The sequence below is a fragment of the Thunnus thynnus genome, chromosome 17, assembly GCF_963924715.1.
Source record: "Thunnus thynnus chromosome 17, fThuThy2.1, whole genome shotgun sequence".
NCBI lineage: Eukaryota > Metazoa > Chordata > Actinopteri > Scombriformes > Scombridae > Thunnus > Thunnus thynnus.
Window position 1 is genome coordinate 13,905,023 of NC_089533.1, and position 19,287 is coordinate 13,924,309.

The 19,287-nt window shown below is 42.0% G+C and overlaps 1 long non-coding RNA gene across 1 annotated transcript in view; it reads right to left on the bottom strand.

Annotated features, from left to right (window-relative positions):
* Positions 1 to 17,602: 17,602 nt before the first annotated feature.
* Positions 17,603 to 19,287, bottom strand: part of LOC137168123 (uncharacterized) — a 53,479-nt gene continuing 51,794 nt past the window's right edge. Inside the window, exon 4 of the long non-coding RNA XR_010924239.1 lies at positions 17,603 to 18,904. This is a non-coding gene — a long non-coding RNA (uncharacterized lncRNA). The remainder of the gene's footprint in view (positions 18,905 to 19,287) is intronic.

Here is a 19,287-nt window from a genome sequence, read left to right on the forward strand (position 1 = left end):
AAAGGAATATGCAATAAAAATATAATGGATAAATGAAGCATGTACCTGTATATGTTGTGGTATATGTTTAATCTACCATGAAATTGTTTGCCTATAGTGTTCACTCTTGCATAGTATTTTTGATACAGCACAGAGACAAATCATGTGTGTGTTTCATTGTAATCACTATAATAAAAATAATCTTTTCAATGTGTGGTGAACAATATATTCAGGGGGTTAAAAATGAAAAAAAAAAAAGGAAAAGCACCAGGTTCAGAACACCAGTTTAATTTTGTTGTTTCAATTCATCCAAAGTTGTAGTTATGACAATGCAGCAAGAAAAACAAATAGTTGATGTATTGCACCAGTAGATGTGTTGACATGTCACCTCACTGAAAGCTGACATGTCTCCACCCCTTTTCAGTGGGCAAGCTAGTCAAACTCCTCAGTCTCTAAGAGAGAGTGGGAGAAAAACTCAAAATATTTGATTCTTCCGACATCCATACAGACATAATTCCTTTCAATCAGACCACACTATATTTATAGGGGACTGATGCATATGTGGGGATTAAGAGCAGGGCTGTACCTCACTGTAAACAAGGCCTGTACAAACAATGCATATCCATAAGCTGCTTATCTTTGATTTGTTGTGACCACCTAACCAGAGGCAGTTGCAGTGTCATAATTTTCTGCAGATTATCTGTCATGGTAATCAAATCTATGTCAGCATCACATAGACAGAATAACATTTTTTTTATGATCCATATCTATTTTCATTTTTCAGTAATAAAGGCAGTTGTCTCACAGTCCAGATGCAAACTTCACTTAAAACATCCACGAATCTTCATCTCCTCTACCTGTCAAATTTTGCTTAGCTCTCTTGGTATATTCGGACATTTCTGGTCTATCTGCAAGTCATGGTCATGCAGAGGGAGCCTCTGAGACATTTGTCATTGTACAGCTACGTGATTTATGAATAATTTTCCACCAATGTGAAATCATCACCAGAGTGGTTTTACAAGCAGGATAATATCATAAAAGTTTGGCATCTCCACCAAAGTTCTTTCATCTCATTCTCTCTTCCCCCTTAATTTCCCTCTTAATTTTTAAGGCGCGTGGTAATAAAGTAGCTGGTAAGAATTGGAACAGCTGCAATCTGATGACAGATTCATGGTGAATTTAGGAAGAGGCTTTTTAAGTGATGCACAATGAAATTGTTACATTTCAAAGCATGAATGGAGTTTGGAAACCTCGCTGGATCCAATCTGTTAACGAGCCACGACTGTCAAAATACTCATGGATATGGAGCAGTGTGTGTTGTGCTGTGCCAACATATAAACGTAGGGCAACACACACACACACACACACTCTATTTCTCTTAATCGCTCACCTTTACTCTCTCGCACGCGCACACTCCCACACACACCATGCACAGAGCCATCAGATACACAGCTGCTGGCAGTTCCTTTGGACTGATACTCTCCAGCTACAATGACAGGCCAAACAAGTCTGAGCAGCGTATAGTCATACACATTTCCGTACCCTTGGCCTGAGGCCTTAGACACAGTAGGCAGTCACATTATAGGGTGGGGCTGATGTGCGTATTACTGTGGCACCAGACCTGGCAAGGCAACACAATACTCACACTGCTGTGTGGCAAATAGTAGAGTCCTTAACACAAATGAACGCCTTAAGTTCACAGCTCTTTATGATTTTGTGTACGTGAGAAGGTGATGGTTCAATTGCTTCATGCTCCACAACAAAAATACCTAAATCTCAAGCCCTTGAAAAGCTGTTTGCAACTCAAGACAGCATGCACTTTGTCAGCTCACTGGAGAAACATTTTATCATAAAGAACTGCATCATTCCATCTTCCTGACATACAGCCGTACATGACATCCCATAATTTGAATTCTGTCTCATTTCCAAGTGGCTGTGTATCACCAAGACAACATCTATATAAGCCTGTCCTCCCAGTGAACTGTGCTCTGTGCTCTGACGAAGCGAAGGGGAACAACAGCCCTCATGGCTATGGGACAGGTAAATTGCACAAAGAGACAAGGGGCTGTTTGTGTGAGACAGAAACATGACACGTTCTGATGCAGGAAGTGCAGTTTTTTTTTTCTCCCGCTGTAAAATAAAGAATTAAATCCTGGGAAGAGGTAGCATTATAGAAACAATACTGGCACCTTTGTGTCTGTGAAGGTGTTAGAACAAGGTAATGTATGACTGACAAGCAATATGTTCCCAAGCCGTGCATGTCTCCTCATGTATAAAAGTGCAGCACAGTTTGTACAACAGAGGGATATTACCATTCAACACTGTATGGTACAACAAAATTGCCCTTGGAGCTTGCCCAGGCAGTAACCGAGCTGTGGAAGTGTACCAGTCTTCTGTGTGCAAGTCACAGCAGAGCACACATGGAAGGAAATCTTAAGTTCTCCTCTTTCCTATTTACAATTGCTTGGCATATGTTGTTTCACTGGGCAGCATTGTCAAACCAAATACTAGAAAGCAGGATCTAGCATGCATAATATTTAATTTGCAGGATTCTGCAATTTTATTTTACCCCATTGCAACTTATCAGCTTTCCTCTTGTGACGTGTAACAGTATCTGTATATAAAAGACTGTTTGTCTTACCATATAGCCCTGTTTGGCAGTGCTGCTATTATGCTCATGTCTCACGTCATAGCACCACTTTGTAATGCCAAGATGCGGAGACACAAACGATTTGTGCTGTGTGGTGTGGGAAAGCTGGTGCAGCATGCATGGATGGGATCTTGAGAGATTCAAAGATGAGTAATATATGACCATGATATAGATACCATATGTTCCCCTGCCTCTCTGAGAGACCAGGAGGTTGAAGGATGATGAGGTGCTAGTACCTGTCAGATCCTTGACACTCAGAAAGCTGGGTGATAGAGGAGAGGAGAGGAAAGAGATGGAGAAGAAAAAGAAGAGGGGATAGAAAGTACGGGTGCTGAGAGAGATTCAAAGACAGTTCCCATGCATCATGCCAAGTAATAGGCTGGGGCATACAGTCTATGACCTCACTGCTCTGCGGCTGGGTAGAGCCGCTCGGCAACCTCACTGCATCAGCCCCTCCACTTTTGTGGTTTTGTTTGGGACGGATCAAGAAAGCCCAAATGGAGCACAGAACATGGAGGTGGGCTGGAAGCCCAAAAATGAGCTGGAGCCGGCCAAGTGCTTGTGGTCGTCTAGTCAGGTCAACCCTGGTCAGGGCATAACATCGCCCCATCCATCCATCCAGCAAAGCAGGCTTACACTGGCCTCTGTAATGACTGCGTCACAAGAGAGAAACCCCTCTTCCTGACCCAGGCCCATAGTTGTGCTACCCTGGACAGAGCTACCATGCTGCTGCACTGGTGCAGAAGCTGGAGCCAGAACAAGGATCACAGCCAACAACTGAGGAGGTGGAACTACTGCTCTAACCCTGCACTAATGCGAAAAGTAAGGCTGTATGTGAGAGCAAGAGGAAGCACCATTTTGGGATTAGGGGATAGTACCCTTACTGGATGAACTGAAGTGGTGATTGAATATATCCTGCTGAGATACAAATGGAAAACGGAAAGTCTTGGGATAAATGTATCTGAAAAATGAGAAGACATACAGGATGTGTGCCAGGTAGGAGAGAGGTGTGTTAGTCCTCTCTTGGGTGTGTGCATTCCAACCCATCCATTGATGGCCATGCTGGAAATGCTCAACTTTTTAGCAACAGTGAAGAACCAAGTGCACTTTTAAGTGTTACACTATTTTGACCATCTTGACAAAATACAGTAGAGACTGTTATTTAGTAGACATAGTTTTTTTGTCTTATTAGCGGTTTAGAGTGGTAACTGCTGATTTCAAGAATTATGAAGATTGTGTGCAAATGGGAGTTTGTCAGCAATAAGCAAATGCAGTCTGGTCTGATTTGCACAAACCTATACAGTACTAATGGCTATAGTCAATACATGTAAACATTATTTGCTTTATTAACATAACAACTATGTTGTATCTCTCCTCTCTTAGCAAATGTTGTATCTGTATTTTGCCCATTCATTTAAAATTGTTATGGAGTTTGTGACTAAATGTATTATACAAGCTTCCTATTGTACATGACGTATAGAAAGAGAAAGCCAGGCTGTGCATGTGTGAATGTGTTGATTTGTAGGTTTGAAAATGTTCATGGGACGTGTGGCAGTATTCACGTCATGCTAACATTAGAAAGCCCTTGCTCTTTTTGTAACTTTTATTCCTCTCCCACAGAGCTGAACTCTGTCCAGCAGCTCTATCTAGCTCTAGCCAGGATGCTAACCAGTCCCAGGTGCTGTCAGAGCTAGGCTAACACAGTAGGCCCACCTAGACTGCGAGGCCTTGGATTTCACCTCAAACCGCAGGCAGCTCTAACTCAAAGATCCAAACTATACCATAAAAGTGCTGTGGCTAAATCGGGTTAGGCCTTGTGCAAGCACGTTCTGTCATGCATTATAAATCTATCTGCGTTTCTATCATGCACTATGAATCTCAATCACATTTATAAGTTATATGGACTGAAGTTGTTTGTTCTTGTTAAGTCCTCTGTAAGCTTTGAACAAAAGAGATTGCTCAATGCTTCCTGCCAATCAATGGGGCAGTAAATACAAGATTAACATGACGAAGCCAAACCTGAAACCAGGCAGGCTCTTTCAAACCTAGATATATTTGTTGTCTTTTGTAAATCCTGTTCTAGCTGAACCAGTACAGAGTTAAGATTTTGCCTGTACTTCCTGTATTACCCACAATACTTCCTGTTTCTGTTTGAGGTGTAGTGTATGTGTCTGGTTGATAAAACTTAAGATGCAGAACTAACCTGACTTATCTTTTGAGTTGTTGAAATGAATTCTGTCCACATTTTTTATGTTATTTGCTGCTGAAAAGAGTTGAAAAATCCATACAGCTGCTATTTTCCATGCTCTTATTCTCCACTGCTGATGCCATTGTGTCTTAACAGTCTGTCAGGTGTGGGAATTCAGCCATGCAGGCAAATGTGGTGTGCACATTGCCTGCATGGCTATTTGCCAGCAGTGTGTGAGGGCAGTGTGGTTGCAGACACGGGCAGGTGAGGGGAGGGGTGCAGTGGCTACGTGCCTGCAAAATGGTTTTAGAGGGGCCAGGCTGAGGGGACTACGAGGAGAGGAGGAGGAGGAGGAGGGAGGGATGTACTACGATAAAGCTCCTATACAAAACACAAGACACTGCCACCATGCTCTGCATATAGATATGCCATACACATTATGCACAAGTGCATACCAAGAACAAGCTAAATGACACGTAATCCCTTCCATATCACATCCATCACAGCGCTTCCTGTCTGCACACACTCGTATAAACTCCCCTCCACCTCACCTACAACCTTCTTGAGCACCTTCCAGCCCTTATCTCTCCTTCCTCCCACATTCGTCTTCTCGAGTTAAAGCTGCCACCTTCCATGAAACCAGTGTTTCTAGATAGCAGCTAAAACGCCTTGATGACATCATTGTTTATCGCCCCCATTACCCAAAATCCTGTTCGGCGGTGTCATTATCTCACCTGGCATAAGACCTCTGATTTGTTGCCTGTGCTCCCTGCCACTCCCTCCATCCCCCATTAAAATACACCAGCATGTACGTACACACACATGCAAACACACACATTGCCACCTCTACCCTGGAGTCTGAGCCAAAGCCTGCAGCAGGCAGCGCTGTGAGAACATGTCCCCACACATCCACTTTCTTGGAGGCCATTTTAACTTGTTTAGCTTGTCTAAGCCTGAACAGAGAAGACAGAACAAAGCTGTGCTGCATTTATCTTTCAATATCATTTTACATCAGTAACACCATGCAAAGAAATGCACAGAGAATGGTACACATTTCCCTGACTTCAGCTTTAACACAACAAGACTAGGTCAAAACCTATGCTGGACAGTGTATGAAACCCTAGAGGGCTTTTAATTTGAAGCAACAGATACAGGAAGTGGCAACACTCAGCCGAGGCGACTGTCACTCAGTCAGTCACTCAGTGACAGACTTTTGCGTTTATAGGGCTGGTCCCGCCGTTGCAGTCCAGCCAAAAATTATGTCACAGTGCAAAGTAGATCCCACCCCCCAGCTGCAACACTACAGCTCTTGGCCTGTATTGGAGGCATAGACGCACATCAATGGTAAAAACCCTTGAAGACAGACACAGAAATATACCCCTCTCTCCCCCAAAAAGAATATAATTGAATCATTGCAAGAGACAGATGTCTATTCCAACATAATGAAGTCATTCCCTTCGTTTTTTAATGCCTTTCTCTCCTAGCCCAAGCTTTATCACTTCATCTTAAATGTTTGATGAATCCACTGGGTTTTTATCTCTCCAGCCTTTTGTTGCTGCATTGCAGGGTCAGCCACAGGCTAACTGATGTCATCTGATTGTGAAGGTTGATTTTTTTGTAGTGTCTCTATCAGTAGTCATCTTATTCAGCTACTGTTTGCTTTTCAACCCACACAGAGACGAGATCCTTGTCAGCACTCACACATGACATCATGAGTGAGAGGCAGCTCATTATGGTGTGAGTATTTGAGAGAGTAGGCCTATGTTATTTGTGTGTAGGAAAGAAAGAGAAGCACAGAGAAAAAGAATCAGGAGTGAGGTAGAGCACGCAGTAGGCCATGAGTTGTGGGGAAATGAAACCTAAGCTCCCTTTTAAAGCTACGTCCTGTGGAGAGGAGCCCTATAGAGAGTGAGGTAGAGCCCTTTGGTGCCCTCTGTCATCTCTTTCTCAACACAGATCCATCCTTAACCCTTAACAAACACATGGATATGTGTAATCATGCCAACCACATTAAAAGGATGTGGCGCTAATCTCAAAATAACTTATTAGAGTGTAACACCAACATTAAAGAAATGTTTGTACATGCAGGCATATACAGACCTTGTTTCACATAAGGATAAATAAAGATTTTAATTCAACTGTGAATTTTACTGTAGGTTTAGTGTTAAATATACGTTTATATTGTGGTAATATAGTATCTAAATAAATGACATCAGTTGTCTTTATCCAGACAGCCCGTATGGCTTTAATAAGTTATCTACAGTCTTACATTATATGTGTCACATGCTGTCTGTGTTGATTAGTGAGCGATGAGTGAGTGTTTGTGTGAGTAACCAAGGAAGAATTGGAAAGAACATGAAAAACAAGTATTGTTACTTGTCTGTCACTTGTCTGGGACTTTTACATTTAAAAAAAGAAAGAACAATAAAGCACTTCCGTTTATACACCCTTGGCAAACATCCATACATCTCACAGAGAGTGTTTGGTTACGGAGGCTGCATGGTGTTCAAGTGATCAGTGAGTGTGTGTGTGTGAGAGAGAGAGAGAGAGAGACGAAGACAGAAATTTTGCATTAAATTTTTATGTAAAATGGTTAAATGTAAAACCACAAAGAGTATGAGGATGTGTTGCAAGGTAGATATTATCATTCCTGTGGATAAACATGTGTGTACGTTTCTGTGTGTGTATCCTGTCTGATGTCATGCAGGTGCAGGGTAGAAAGCAAATGAGGGAGGAGGTGAAGTTCTGCACAGCGTTCGTTTTGCGAGAAGGCAGTGGGTGGTAGGGGTGGAAGTGCAGTAGAGATAATCCCCGGCTTTTGCCCTAAGTCCTGTGCACGCTGGGCAGATCAGGGACTGAGGGAGGAGTGGTGCTACCCCGTGGCAGTCACCCAGCCCCGAGCCTTCCACCTGACCAGCCTGGCAGGCCTGCAGCCTGCAGGCCTGGAGACTCAGCCTTCAACTTTGATCAGTAGCTGCTGAACAGTTACGGCTAAGTCTGGCTGAACAGACTTTGAGCCTGCTGTTGGCGTGACTGTGTCCTAAACTGCCCCTTGACCACTCAGCATTAGCATTCTCTAAATTTTCTCTCGCATGCAGAGCCTCCGTTTCCTGATCACCTCAAACGCTTCATCATACCCCACATTTTAAGTTTCATACTATTTGCAAATGAGTGATTTAAGGTGTGTGATAGCTATTGTTGTTACTGAGTGAGGATGAAGTGTCCTGTGTATCAATAAGCAGGGACAGAGGAGGTCAGTGGGTTAATGCGTTCAGTATGGCTATGTGTTTGGCCCTGAGGAGAGATGAAGTTGAGAGGTTAACCCAGGAGTCAAAAGGTCAGGTTACCCCAGAGCACTATTGCAGGCCGAACCCCAATTCAGCTGGAGACCCTGAGGAGAGACCCCTTCAACCCACACATCACCCTGCATGCACCAGGAGCACCAGCTGTGAAGGGGAGCAACGGAGGGAAGGAGGGAGGGAGAGGTAGATGGAGCTCAGCTGACAGGATGTGCTCCAATCCCATGACACTCTTTCACTCCCATCCATCCATCCCACTCTCTGCGTTTGTTATCAATCATACTACGCACTTTCTATGTTCATTTAGAGCTATTTCCCCCCAAACAGCAACATTTTAACATTTTTATGTAGTCTTATATGGCAGCTATAAATTATGCCTTTAAATGGCTTTAAATTACAACAATTTCTGAATAAGTTCTGGATGTGAAACCAAAAAAACATTGTGGTGTCACAGTTAATCGGTCCCCCCAGTGGCAATAAACTGTGTCTTTTCCTCAGCCAGTTGCAGCCTCTCGGTAACCCCACCACCACCACTGTCATTATGGCCATCACAAGAGCTCTAATCATGTGAAAAGTGAAGCTTGGCTCCAGCTGCAAAGCCACAGCTTCACACCCATGTCCATCGGCTCGCTGAGGGACTCCAACATGCCCTCGTTGTAAACACATAAACAACAGTCTCAGCATAGCTGGTCAGGGTGAATTCTTTGGATAGCTAGGCTGACAGTTTTCACTTCCCTGTTTCTAGTACACTGAACAACTTCCTCCCATGCTTTCCTTCTCTCAGGGGAGTTCCCAGGTGTTTTAGATGATGCAGGGGGCTGAAATGTGAGAAGACTGTATCAAAACAGGAAGAGACAGCTTGACATGACTGAGGGGCATTTAATCTGATTCTCAGTATGCACAATGAGCCCAGGGTTGGGATCAGATTCGATTTGAGTAAGGTCTCTTAGGTGTAGTCTTTAAGAGGCAATAAGTATGCTGATTTCTCACAGCACAGAAAACCTGAAAATGAAAAGTTCAGTTAGAAACTACGTACACTAATTGTGATTTCTAATTAGACCAGAGAACATTTGCATTGTGTCCCATGAGAAAAAGTGCCTGATGCCAATGGGTGCCAAATTACATTCACCTGCGAAAATGACAATGCCATTCACATTTCTTCAGATGTAGATGGGACTATTCCCTAATGGCCATTCTCAGGAGGATTGGTGGTGGGAATGCTTTTTATCCGCCAGTGAGCACAATGAAACTTTTCACATCCACATTCACAGAAAGAGGTGAACCATACCACACAAGCATTTCCTAAAAAGTTCAATTAAATCAAACCTAATACAAGCACACAATCGGAACTACAAAAACACATTGTTTGCTCCTGCATCTCAAGCTGAAAACAAAAAACAGAGTCAACAGCAGCCTCACCAGATTTTCAGAAGAGGCTGGGAGGCACACAGTCCCTGGTCATGCTCTCCCACACAATCACATCCCCAGAGAGAGGATACATGTAACCAACTGCTGGAAAAAGTTGCACAGTCTTGACTTAGTCACATCAGGCACCCACCCTTAAACACCACTCAACAATTGATGTGTGTTCATACAGGCCCCAGAAAATCAAAACGTGCCTCAGCATATGAGTGTGTTACACAAAATATCCATATTCATAGAGTCTGGCCTTTTGGACTGAAAAGGGGGTTTTTAGCACTCCACTTTACCTGATCATGTTGTATTATGTGTCATACCTTGCCACTGACAGACGCTACTGCTGCACTTTACTCCCAAACCCTCACTAACTGGACAAAGGCCAGTGCAATGCTTTCCTTCATCCAAATAAAATTCCCTTAAATGAGTGAATTCATGTTTGTTTCTGAACACACTGAAAGTAAACTCCAGGGAGTAGCTGAGCTCAATTACTGTGTTGTTTTAGCAAATGGACTTTCTGAGTCGTGTCCAGACACTTTTGCGCTGCTAAAATGCACAGAGCTTAAATTCTAGAAATACTGCACAGATGTTTTGAAAATGGCCATAAAATGATTCATGATTTGATAGGTTTCGAAATTAGCATCATCGTTTGGAGGACATTAAAGTGTCGCCATTGAAGAAACAATACTCTAAACTTTGTACTCCTCACTCCTGCTACGGGAACATTCTGGATTCTGTACATGAAATATAAGTTTTTAAGTTTCATATAAGTTTTTCATTTGAAAGGCAACTCCACCTGCGTTCGTCTCTGGGTTTTTCAAATGGAAACATCCACTCAGCCGTTAGCAAAAAGCATTGACATGGGTTAGAGTGCTGACGCCCCCTCCTACCCCTGCACCACACGCACACACAGAAGCAGTTTGCTGACAGTGTCTTCCTAAAATACTTGTTCGCTGTAAGTGAAAAATTGTACAAGTGATGTTGTAGCGCTGAGTCTGAGATGGTTATAAATGCACCTGACAGAGTGGAGGGACAGACAGCTGCTGAGTGCCGGGAGCTGTGGAGGACAGAGCCAGGAGCAGAGCCGGAGCTTCAGGATGAATAACAGCCACGAGTCACACCAGATTCTGTTCTGATCCAGAGCCATTTACTGGCGGGAGGAGAGCTCAGAGTTTATTTTTTAAAGTTTCAGTGAATGTGCTGTCTGTGTGTGTCTATGTGTCTGTTAACACGTTTAGCAGAGCAGCAGCAACAGTGAGTGCTCAGTCTGTCTCCGTGGCTACTGGCTAGGGGGTTTATATCGGTTTATATGAAGCAGCGTTAGCATGCAGAAACCTACGTCAAGTCACGTGGGAGAAAGTTTTTAGAAGGGCTTGGGAAAATAGCATTTTGAAGCTAAAACATACGTACTGACCAAAATTTGAATTTTCTGATTTGAATACATACAGAATACTAATGTGAAGCTACTGAATGATATAAAAACCTCAGAAATAATATACCTGCATTTCAACTATAACCTGATTTAAAAACAATAAATACCTTGAAACATTTTCCTGTTTTTCTCCACAAAATATAAAAAAAACATCACATCACATCACAGAACATTTGTGCTGTTTATCCCATTCATGTACCTTGAACAACTATTGGGACCTGGGCATGAATGCAACTAAACCTACCTGTACCATTTTTGGGATACTGAAATATAACCAGATGAAAACAGATATTAGAATTTTCACATTATCATTACAAATTATTTTTAATTTAGAAGTAGAAAATGAGAAAAGTCAAATGTTAAAACATTAAAATACTGTCTTTGATGTGTATGTAAAAAGAACTTTATGTTAAGAGCCTATGGGCCTATCATATGTAAATATGATAATTACGTAATGTGCTGCTCATCTTACTCAATGTGCGCACCTGAAATGGATTATGTTTAAACATAATATACTCTAAATAATCATGAATGCTATTGACCCCAGAGCTTTCGAAGAAGTAGGAAGCGTTTTGAATTTCTGGCGAGGACACGAACACAGGGCTCACTGATAAGATCACACAACGTGGGCTACATTTCAAGCGGGATAAACATGAAGACAAAGCTGCCTTTGAAATACAAACACAAGTGAAGAAAAACACTGAGTCTGCAGTATTTTGATCATCCTCTATTTCAACATAAAAAGCAGGCCTAATTTTGTCTTGAATTCCTCAGATTTCTGCTCACAGGATGCACGCTGGATCTAACCTTTACCCTTTTTGGTATCATTATCAGCCATTTTCATCCTAAATAGAAACTCATTAAAATCTCACTGGAGTCATAGCAGCAGTTTCTGTGGCAGAATATTTAATTTAGCTTGTATTTTCCATGTATCATATGAACACTGGTTGATTGAAAGCATGCCATGGTCCCAGACAGAAGGTGGGAAAGGAGTAGATGGTGTCGATTTTTTCCATATCTTTATTCCATATCTCTGTTTTGTCCTTGGCTGTGCGCAAATATGGCTGTCGAACAGTTATCCAGGTGTAGATACATGTGGAACAGGGGCAAAGCAGCTAAACCAGACGTGCGGTGCTGAGGGCCTCACTGGCTGTGTAAACATGGCCTGACTACCCTCAGAGCTGATGGCTATCGACCAGCACAGACCCAGGAATGACAGGTCTTATCTGGAACTGGGATTGGCTGCAAGATCCATGTCTATATGTGCATTTGTATAATACCTACAGTATGTTTTAGGTATTCTCTGTTCAAATCTAAAGAGAAACGGTTTAAGACTTTGTGCAGGAAGATGTTGGAGAAACATCCAAGTTGCATACAATGCGGCTGCAGAGGTGACACACCAGCACCATCTTGTTTGTGCTATCATTGTGATAGATAGCTGTGCGAGTTCACGATGTTCCTCACCCGTCTGCAAGCTCTACACATTGGGAGACGAAATTCAAGTGCTGCATGTAAAAAGGAACTTTGTGAGCATGGGTCAAGAGGTCACCCCTTTCCCTGACCAAGAGGATTCTTGTAGTGTGTGAGGCAGCAGAACTGTCAGATCTGTCAGGGGAAAATAATGAGACCCTGATATACAGTGTAATTACACAGCTGAAGTACCTTATAACTTTCATACAAAAAGGCAAATAAAATGAGTTGACCCTTGGCACAATATCATCAGTCAACATCAACAGCCTGATATGTTGGACATTAGTGAAACTGAGATATACTTTGCAATGAGTCATAGTGGTGCAAGAGGCAGCACTGAAATCCTGGGTTGTTTCCCGCCATCATACAATTTATGGTATTTCCCTTGTGTGCAAGCAGAGTGCCGCTATGGTTCCACCTGCTTTTTCAGGAGGTAACATCAGTTTTTGATTTTGAAAACAACATTTTTGATTATAGTAATTTTAAAGGGAGGATTTTTCTGCACATTGTCCAGAGAGGCAGATAAGACTACCCAAAGACAAAGACGTTAAAGTTATGAAAAAGTAAAGTGATTAAAATCTATGAGCATAGAGGGTTTATGAAATTGTTTTTATGTGAATGTATCACATGTGAAACAGTCAGCATTTTAGTTGTCACAGATGTACATATTTGTTTTTTTTATTGACATTTCACTACACGCTTTTTATAGGGGTTGTTCTTAAGAGAACCTAAAAAAAATCAGTTTTTATATTTTAAAAGCATTTAATACAAACTTTTAAGTATGTAGTCAATAGTATGTAATACTTTTTCAGAACCTTTCATATCATTGCATGCATGCATACTACTACAAATAATGTGGCCAACTAATTGTGACATTTCTTTCTGACAGTTTCACATGAAGACATTATTTATCCCTGCAGTTGACAGGTTGTCACCCTCTGTCTAAATTCACCAGAGGCATAATGAGACATCTCTATCCCTAGGTAAACTCTGGAGTATGCCCAGACCTTCAATGAGGAAGACAAGTGTCAGTCTGACCTTTGACTTGACCTTTCTTTCACAGAGAGAAGAAATGAATAACACTTTTGGGGAAAACGTACCACTAAAAACTTTAGTGTCTTCCATTTAAATCTAGTCCTTCCTCTTTTCCAATCAGTAAAGGTCACACCATTAAAGCTGCTGCGCTGAATCACTCTCTGTTGGAATTTTTTTTTTTTTTTTTCTGATTTCATAGTGAAAAAAGAAAGAAAATAAAAATAATTTGTCATAATTTTTCCCATCGGACAGATTTGGCTGCGGGGCTAGTCGGCAAAAGTTCAAACGTGGTGTTCAGCGGGCTGGGAGTGACGTTCTCACCGAGCGGGGACAACTCAGAGTGTTTGAGGTGGTCTCTCAGCTGGAATTCTGAATCCAGGAGTGAAATGGCCTGTCAGAGTGATGTATGATGTAAAGGGGACAGAGGGCTGGCATCCTAGACTTGAGAACTTCTACCAAGATTGTTTTATGTCTTTTTTTCATGTGAAGCACTTGGTGCATGTAATTTCTTTGTTGTAAAGCACCTTGAGCTGCTCCTGTATGAAAGGTGCCATACAAATAAAATGCATTATTATTATTATTATTATTATTACTTCATTTCATGCAGACAGGCAGGAAGCACACATGCAAGTAAATTCTCCTTTTAATTATGATACTTGCATAAAGGATGCAATAGGAGGCAATAGTGTAACAACGATGCTTTAAACTGATGCTGAACTTCCAAAGTGTAAGGAAGTGTACTGCTAATCAGCCCTGACAGTATGTCATTAAAAAGCACTCTTCCATTCATTGTGTGACCTTATAAACATAAAAACCAAATGGCAAATGAATTAATCAGAGATAAAATGTTCATGACCACTGGCCTCACATTTGATGATGTACTCTACAGTTCCTCTGTCTATAAATATTTCTTTTCTTGTAATCAGTTCTCCAGAGACCAGACATGAAGAGAAAGGGAAATGCCCTCGCTCATAAGGTAAATCTCATATCATTCAGCTTTGCCATAATTGAAAGTAAACCCACATTGCCCCCCACCTCACCACCTCTCTCACTCTCACTTTCATTACAACCTCTTGGCTCCTCTGCTCTGCCATGATTTCAATCTTGGACTAACCCCCTCTATCCCGCCCAACCCCACCCCCCAAAACTCTCCCACACCCCCTTGCCCCCGCCCCACGCCTTGCCACTGCCTCTCTGCATTGATGCTGATAATTACCACTGAATGGATCTGCAGATTCCCATGGATGTCAGTGGAGCCTTTGGCCTGTTCTGTCGCTTCCCTCCTCCTCCTCCTCCTCCTCCTCCTCCTCCTCCTCATCCTCTCCTGCTTCCCGAGTCTCCCCTTCCACTTCTCAATGGGGATTAAGAGCAAGGGAGAGAGGAGAGGGATGGAGAGGGTGAGAGAGGGTGCTTGCCCAGACTGAGGGATGCTTTGCCATGCAACTGCCTCATCTATGTCATCTTGCCAATCAAGGCTGTCACCATGCATAAACCACAAATGTTGCTATGTGTTTTATGATTTTTGGGAAGTTCATAAACTTAATGTCACTATCAATTTGCTGTTAGTGTATTGATAAAGTTCTTACTTGGGAAAATATGATCATAATAAACTCAAGGTAAATCCCATGACACATTAGAAAGTGAAATCCTGTTGGAAAATAGGTTACCTCTATAAAGAACAATTGTGGAAAATAGAGAGAAAAGGGAAAGTAGTGGATTCCCACCATTTCTCCTGTGCAAGCAGAGCTGAGTGGGATCGACGTCATGGTCACTGGGAGCCCACGCACCCTCAGCATGCCAGAGGTAACCGATACCCAGTCAGTGCTCATCCAAGCTAGAAAACCCACTAAAGCTATGTTTTCTTCCAAGGAAGTCCAAGGAGGGGCCAACCCGGCAGCCGGCACACCACAGTTAATCACATCACACCACAGGGAACAGCAAGAAAGAGAAAGCATGAAAACTGCAGAGAGGGCCACTTTAAAGTGGGTAAGAGACTTGGCGTGATGGATAAGATAAAGACAGAATGCTGTATGGGAAGAGCAAAAGGAGAAAGTTATCTTATTTTGTCTATTAAAAGTATGTACGAGCACTAGCATACATCATACATGACTCTTTAATGCAATATGTAACATTCAACATGAAAGGTGGACGTTTTCCAAGATCATGTGGTAATTGTGTCATTTTTTCTTCGGATGCAGCTCCAATTTGAGGAAATGGTTTGGAGTCTGCTTAAAGGCGTCTATGCTGCAGGAGTGTTTGGAACCAACAAGGTTTGGCTCAGGGCTGCATGTCAACCTCACAAATTATCCTCATTAACGACAATTCCAAGGGGATATGGCCATTTGTATGTGTGTGATACTCTGGTGTAGAGGGCCTGTAATAGTCCTGGATGCATACCAGCATGAAAAGTGGCATTTATTAGTCAGGGTCACAGGTTGTACCGCACTGATAGGCAGCCAATAGCAACTCCTCTGGCTCTGATACTGTGGGAGAACCCTGGATTTGTTTCTTGACGTCATGTACCAATGAGGGGAAGAACATCCCAATTGCGGCCTATTTTCAAATTGTGAAGAAAGTAAGAGGAAAGTAGGAATTAGAAAGAAGCGACATGTCATGCCTCTATTTGTTTTGTTCAGTATTTTTTAAAAAGCAGAGGAGATATACAAGTATGCTAAAAAGAAATTGTATGGATAAGGGTGAAAATAAAACGCAACTAAGGGTGAACTGAACAAGAGTGAATCCTTTGCACTGACACAGTGTCTTCATCAATTAAAGAAAATGAATCAAGACTTGTGTGCTGTGCATGAAACACACACACACACACGCTCCCTCCTTGAATCTAATGAGAGAGAAAGTGAGACAAAAAGAAACTTGCACCAAAACTTGGCAGAGGCTCAAGTGAGAGCTCAGCAGTCGACACAAAGTTCATGTTTGACATTAAAGGTTTGTGGCTTGACAATTCCTGCTGGAATACTTTCCTTATTCCGGAAAGTTACATCAACACTCCCTATAGAGGAGAGGTGGAATGAGGAGGGAAGCCACCAAGACAGTGTCCCTCATCCCTCCCCTTCTTTCCGTCTCCCTCTATCATTTCCCAAGATTGTTTACCACAAGCACAAGAGCAATGCTGCCTGAGCTCATTATGGACAGCCAAGTCGCAATATACTGCCAAGTCCTGCCCCACTGCCTGGGCCTAGCTCTGTTGTCTTGGTAACCCAGCATCCAAGAACATGGAGGGGGTGGGGGGTGGGGGGGGGGTTGCTGGTGCTGGTGGTGATGTGTTGAGGGGGGGTCGCATGATGTCATCCTGTGGCATGGAGGGGGCCAATCAAACCCTGAGAAAATTATGTCACCTTTTGTTGAGCTGGTCCATTCAGGGCTATAGAAGTGCAGTGAATTGAGAGCTGCAGAGAGGTCATTTTTCCCCTGCGCTGTGTATGTGTGTGAGAAAAAGCGGGGGAGAAAAAAAAGGGGAGGCAGGCAAGCAGGGAAGTGCATTGTGAACATGCTAATGTTGTTGACCGTAAGCAAGGCCATAAAGATGTCATGAAGCTCAACTTCCAAAACATCAGCGCCGGGGCCTTCACACCGCTTTTCTTTTTCAGCGTTGACCCTGTCCCCTGCAAATTTGATTCTTAATATGATCCCTATGATGCTTTGAACAACTTGTCAGAACATTGTCAAGCGCCAGAATAAGCGCATGAACGCACTGCAACGAAGCCCAGCCTGGTAGGCTTTGTTTTATCGCTGAGAGAAAGACAACAATAAGCAACCCCTTGAGGAATAATTACCCCCTTGGCAACTCTGCTAGCCCACAATCCTGCACCCATGTCCCATCCCTTGCAGGGATGTAGCTTTCCCCCCTTGAGCCAAACCTTATTGAATCACAGCTGAAATTGACAGTGAAAGACAGTTGAATAGGAAGTCACTGCTGAATTGTTAAACTCACTTAAAATAATTGAAAACAATAAATGCATTTATAGTGTTCCCTGAAATGTCATTCTTCAGATGAGGCGGAGCTTCAGGGATTTTTATGAAAACTCCATTGAATGTGACCCACATTAACCTCGACTCTGACATTAAGCACTTCTCAGTCATGCATACAAGGTTTACAGAAACTCAGCAGGCCAACACATTTTTCCATTATGTCATCTTTATCAGGAAAACTCTCATTTCTAGAAAAGTATCTATAAAAGTAAATTCTAAATAAATGTGTTTTTTCACAATACATTTTTATATCACTTCAAATTTGGCCTATTATCCACACAGGTATTAGTGAAGTAAAACCCTGGGATTTCCAATAACTGCTTAGTTTATTATCATTTAAATTTCACATTTTTCCATTTTCACTTTAAACTTCACTTTTACTCTGCCTCTTGTTGAGTAGAAAAAGAATGATGCAACTCCAGATAGTCCTCAGAAAGTAGCAGATTGGCACATAAACAGACTGGTAATGAGGCCAACATGCCTAACAATAACAATGGACACACATATGCACACACGCATAACGAACATTGTGAAAGCATCTTATCAGTTATTAATCTTAACAGACAGGAGTTTGGTTATGCTTTTTTTTATTTTTGCAAACATGGTTTCATAGTTATGGAGCTATAAATCATAAGGAGATTAAGTGTCTTGACAGGTTTGTTAACTAACATAAACACAGGTTGCCAATGTGTTACAATGAAATGTAGTGTCAATAGAGAAGTTTTTTTGGTTTGCATTCATCAGCAACTTGGTGACAATGGCTTCTTTGTGATCACAATTAGAATATCAAATGTCAAATGATGAAGTTACATTTCCTGTGTCTGAGTAATCCTTCTGAGGAAGCTTGATCACATGTGTTTCAATTCATTTTAACAATAGAAAACATTTATCGCGCTCTTTGTTAGATAAACTGTGTATATGCTGTACTTTGCAATCAAATTGGTGTTAGTGCTGACCTCAGTCTGTAAAACTAGTACTAAAAATGAAAATAACCTCTAATTATTTTCCGTTTACAGTTCCAGCACTTGTTGATACTGTATCCAGAATAACATAGTAAATGTCACAACTACAGCGTAAGAGCAACAATGTGAATAAACACTGAATATCAAAAGCAGATGTATATATGGGAAAATATTAATCCAGGTTCAATTTAGAAAAAAGTCAAACAATTTGTAGATCCATTGTGGTAAATATACAAAATATGCATTGAGTTTCCTTTAGAGCACTTCTCCAGACAGGATTGACTGATCTGTTCCTTAATGTCTGAGCAGCAGAACACACTCAACTGTCCTTCTGAGTTCAGCTTCTCAAAGTCCAAGTTGCTGGCGCTGGATCCTGAGAGTGAGATTGTCAGTGATGGAGCTCAGGCTGTCAGCAGCCATGCCAGGAGCAAACATCTGCTGCAGGGGGATGCTGGTCCACAGTCCAAACCACGATTTAGTATGATCCTAGAAACATAATACAGAAACTAATGATTGACTGAGTCCAAAAAACACTTGAAGCTTGAACACCGACACATGTTTCTCATACCCATACTAAAGAAAATTAGAGGTTTATTATCTCTGACCATTTTTTTTTTTTTTTTTTTAAGTTAAGAGCGACGGTTGAACCAAGTAACTTTGAATAACCAGCAGAACATTTTTGGCTGCTTTCACAAACTCCACACAAAAAGGGCTTGAGGATTCAAACTGGCATAAAGAAGTTACAGATGAACAACGCAGACCCTCATCCACAGCTGAAATTATCATATCATGAGTTGTGGCAAAAACCAGGCTGTGTGTGTTGCTTCAAGCCATGTGGATACAAATCACCAGGCCCGCTTACAGTGCAG